This window comes from Schistocerca serialis, unplaced genomic scaffold (genome assembly GCF_023864345.2).
Source record: "Schistocerca serialis cubense isolate TAMUIC-IGC-003099 unplaced genomic scaffold, iqSchSeri2.2 HiC_scaffold_133, whole genome shotgun sequence".
NCBI lineage: Eukaryota > Metazoa > Arthropoda > Insecta > Orthoptera > Acrididae > Schistocerca > Schistocerca serialis.
In genome coordinates this window covers 235001-240000 of record NW_026047547.1, presented here as the reverse complement: position 1 = coordinate 240000, position 5000 = coordinate 235001, and the positions used below count along the sequence as shown (strand labels likewise).

The window sequence follows — 5000 nt, the reverse complement described above, 5'->3', positions numbered from 1 at the left end:
GTCGATGTATTCACGCCCAGATAGCAGGCGACTGGTGTCGGCGACCCACTGATGTTGGCCACTGACGGCGGCAGAAGATGAGAGCGCCGCACCGTCAATGGCGATGTGTAGGCGCGCCGCCCACATTTCCCCAACCTGCGTTGACGATTTGAGGAGGTGGCCCTCCCACATTAGGTGGCGCTCCAGCACCTCGATCTCACGCTGCACCTCATCCATGCCTGCACCGTCGCAGGCTGGCCCTATCTTCTTCAGCGCCAGGAGACGGGACCGACGGAGGGTCGGACCCATCCATCGGCAAGATGGAATGCCGAGGCCCCCCTGGGCAACAGGAGCGTGGAAGTATCCCAGGGGGGTGTCCGCCGGAAGGCGGAACCATCTCCTGACGGCGGCCCGGATGGTAACGTCGGCCGACTTCAATGCACCCACCCGGGTGCGGCTGAGGGCCAGCCCGTGGTACAGGCCAGGGAGAAGTACGTTGGTGAGAGCGTGGAGGCGCTGTTGCGGCTTCAGCGGAGCTCGGGAGATGACGTCAAGCTGCTCCACCAGGTGGCGACGTGGATTGAAGACACAGCGACCCGCCGTGGAGAATTGCAGCCCCAGGTACCGGAAGGTTTCACCCACACGCAGGGCAGGCATGGTGGTATTGCCTGCTGTGAAGGTGACATTGCTGTCCACCTTCACCTTCTTCTCGCGCCCTGACGCGACTAAGGCGAGGGTGAAACACTTCCGGGCGTTGATCTGCAGCCCCAGGTGGGCGAGGGCTGCGGTAGCTGCGTCGATGAGGGACTGCAAGCCCCTCGGGGTCGCTGCAAACAGCAAGACGTCATCTGCAAAGGCCGCAGCGTTGACTCTGCGACCGAGGATCCGAGCTCCGATGTGGGAGGGCAGTTGGCCTAAAACGTAGTCCACCGCAAAGTTGAACAGGAGGGGGGAGAGGGGATCGCCCTGGCGAACGCCCCGTGCTGGCTGCACAGACACGCCCACGCCGGCGCCGTCCGCTATCACTGTCGTGCTGCCCTCGTAGCACCGCTCGACATACTCGACAAAACAATCCGGCAGGCCATGCGCCTTCAGCACGGGGCGAAGGGCAGCATGATCTACCGAATCGAATGCCTTAGATACGTCGATCGATGCCACAAAGACAGAGCGGCAGGAGCGAACTGCGTCGGTGAGAGCAGTGTCCAAGATGAAGGTATTTTCCAACATCCCATCCCGAGGGATGAATGCCCGCTGACGTTCGTCCACAGCACATGCGCGCATCAGGCGTGACGCGAGAACCTTGTGAAAGGTCCGCGCCAACACCGAGCAGACCGTAATGGGGCGAAAGTCAGCGGGGGATGTTGGTGCAGCCGTCTTCGGGAGAAGGGACGTTCGCGCGCGAAGCAGGCGTTCCGGAAGGGCGCGGGCCAGAAGGAAGAGATTCATCACTTTCACCAGGACTTCGTGCGGCAGGCGCCGCAACTCCGCTGGGGTAAGGCCGTCCGGCCCGGCTGCTGATCCCCTGGGCGGCAACGCGGCGGCGACCTCCTCATGTGTGACCGGCCCCCATAGGCACTCGGGAGCGACAGGCTCCGAGTGCGGGAGGAGGCGGTCACGAATGAAGCCCGCGGTGGAGATGGGCTTCTTGGTGAAGAGGTCCGCCCAGAAGTCCAGCAGACCAGGGATGGCAGGTGGCGGCTGGAGCAGGGTGCCATCCAAGAGGCCGCGCACGCAACGTGCACGCGACCGTCGGAAGGCATCCTGCGTTCTCGCGTACTCCCAGCGGCGCCGCTTGCGCTTCTGCGTCGGCGGCGCGGCAGGCGGCCGCTTCGATGGTTGGCGCGGCCGCTGTGTCCTGGTGATCGATCTCTCCCCTCTGGACCCGACCGACGCAAGGGCATCCGGGAGCATGCCCAGGATGACATCGGGCGGCGTGCCCCGCCCCAGACCTATGACACGATCCAGGGCAGAGAAACGCTGGGCGGAAGCGGGTAGCCCCGCCAGATGCTCCCAGATGGCGGCGTCAGTCGGCCCCTCCGGCGGCGGCCCGGTGGTGTCGGCCGCGAAGTCCTCGGCTGCGTCGACGGGCGGCGCAGCGGCCTCGCCCGCGTCAGGCAGCGGGCTCGCTGCTCCCCGGCGGGACGCCGGCTCTTCCCCCCGACCGATCTCAAGCGCCTCCATGAATTGGCGGACAAGCTGCTTGTGGGCAGCTTGCCGCCGTCGGCACTTGATTGCCTCAAGCGTTCGGTCGGGGAACATCCTGATGAGCTCTTGATTTACAAAGAAGAACCGGGCGTCCCTCTCGAGGAACAGTTCGGCCTCCGCCTTGGCGAGCGACAGGACTTCTTCCTCCGTCCACCTCGCGCGATGCCTCTCCGTGACGATCTCCGCGTTGGCGGCCGCAAGGTGTTGGCGGCGGCGATGGACCCCGAGACCGTTCTTGGTGGTGAAGCTGCGGTGGCACTCACTACAGGCGTATACAGCTGCAAAAGTTACAAGATTTTCGGCACGGCCGGTTGGCCGGCTAGGTGCTGGGGGAGTTGGGGTGGCACCTTCAGCGGAAGGGCCACCACTTTTTCTCTGAATACTGCCCCCAACTAAAAAAGGGATAGTGCGAGGGGGGGCTGGTAACCCCCCCAAGCCCCTGGTGCGGTCTTCCACTCTGCGAAAATCAGCGGGCCCACGAGAAGGGGAGAAGACCGCAGGAGAGGAGAGGCTAAGAGGGCTAGGCCCATGTATTGCGCATCACTCTCCCTGTAACCATAACCCAAGGAAGGCACCTCGCAGCAGCAGCACGACTACATCAAGACCGCACTTCGAAAAGCCAAGTCCGGATGCAGCCACACCGCCGCCACTTGGCCACCTTAAGAGAGTCATAGTTACTCCCGCCGTTTACCCGCGCTTGCTTGAATTTCTTCACGTTGACATTCAGAGCACTGGGCAGAAATCACATTGCGTCAACACCCGCTAGGGCCATCGCAATGCTTTGTTTTAATTAGACAGTCGGATTCCCCCAGTCCGTGCCAGTTCTGAGTTGATCGTTGAATGGCGGCCGAAGAGAATCCGCGCACCCGCGCGCCCCCGGAGGAGCACGCTAAGGCGGACGCGGCCTCGCAGCAAGGAAGATCCGTGGGAGGCCAAGGCACGGGACCGAGCTCGGATCCTGCACGCAGGTTGAAGCACCGGGGCGCGAACGCCGCGCAGGCGCGCGCATCCTGCACCGCCGGCCAGCACGAGGCCGACCAACGGCGAGAGCAGACCACGCCCGCGCTAAACGCCCGCACTTACCGGCACCCCTACGGCACTCACCTCGCCCAGGCCCGGCACGTTAGCGCTGACCCACTTCCCGACCAAGCCCGACACGCCCCGATCCTCAGAGCCAATCCTTATCCCGAAGTTACGGATCCAATTTGCCGACTTCCCTTACCTACATTATTCTATCGACTAGAGGCTCTTCACCTTGGAGACCTGCTGCGGATATGGGTACGAACCGGCGCGACACCTCCACGTGGCCCTCTCCCGGATTTTCAAGGTCCGAGGGGAAGATCGGGACACCGCCGCAACTGCGGTGCTCTTCGCGTTCCAAACCCTATCTCCCTGCTAGAGGATTCCAGGGAACTCGAACGCTCATGCAGAAAAGAAAACTCTTCCCCGATCTCCCGACGGCGTCTCCGGGTCCTTTTGGGTTACCCCGACGAGCATCTCTAAAAGAGGGGCCCGACTTGTATCGGTTCCGCTGCCGGGTTCCGGAATAGGAACCGGATTCCCTTTCGCCCAACGGGGGCCAGCACAAAGTGCATCATGCTATGACGGCCCCCATCAACATCGGATTTCTCCTAGGGCTTAGGATCGACTGACTCGTGTGCAACGGCTGTTCACACGAAACCCTTCTCCGCGTCAGCCCTCCAGGGCCTCGCTGGAGTATTTGCTACTACCACCAAGATCTGCACCGACGGCGGCTCCAGGCAGGCTCACGCCCAGACCCTTCTGCGCCCACCGCCGCGACCCTCCTACTCGTCAGGGCTTCGCGGCCGGCCGCAAGGACCGGCCATGACTGCCAGACTGACGGCCGAGTATAGGCACGACGCTTCAGCGCCATCCATTTTCAGGGCTAGTTGCTTCGGCAGGTGAGTTGTTACACACTCCTTAGCGGATTCCGACTTCCATGGCCACCGTCCTGCTGTCTTAAGCAACCAACGCCTTTCATGGTTTCCCATGAGCGTCGATTCGGGCGCCTTAACTCGGCGTTTGGTTCATCCCACAGCGCCAGTTCTGCTTACCAAAAGTGGCCCACTTGGCACTCCGATCCGAGTCGTTTGCTCGCGGCTTCAGCATATCAAGCAAGCCGGAGATCTCACCCATTTAAAGTTTGAGAATAGGTTGAGGTCGTTTCGGCCCCAAGGCCTCTAATCATTCGCTTTACCGGATGAGACTCGTACGAGCACCAGCTATCCTGAGGGAAACTTCGGAGGGAACCAGCTACTAGATGGTTCGATTAGTCTTTCGCCCCTATACCCAGCTCCGACGATCGATTTGCACGTCAGAATCGCTACGGACCTCCATCAGGGTTTCCCCTGACTTCGTCCTGGCCAGGCATAGTTCACCATCTTTCGGGTCCCAACGTGTACGCTCTAGGTGCGCCTCACCTCGCAATGAGGACGAGACGCCCCGGGAGTGCGGAGGCCGCCGCCCCGTGAAGGGCGGGGAAGCCCCATCCTCCCTCGGCCCGCGCAAGGCGAGACCTTCACTTTCATTACGCCTTTAGGTTTCGTACAGCCCAATGACTCGCGCACATGTTAGACTCCTTGGTCCGTGTTTCAAGACGGGTCGTGAAATTGTCCAAAGCTGAAGCGCCGCTGACGGGAGCGATTATTCCGCCCGAGAGCATCCCGAGCCAACAGCGGCGCGGGTCCGGGGCCGGGCCAGGTAGGTCCGTCATCCGGGAAGAACCGCGCGCGCTTGCCGGGAGCCCGAGCGCCCAAAGGGGCGAATCGACTCCTCCAGATATACCGCCGGGCAGC

At 62.4% G+C, this 5000-nt stretch overlaps 1 pseudogene; it reads right to left on the bottom strand.

Moving 5' to 3' along the window:
• Nucleotides 1–5000, bottom strand: part of LOC126439621 (large subunit ribosomal RNA) — a 7955-nt pseudogene that overhangs the window by 2229 nt on the left and 726 nt on the right.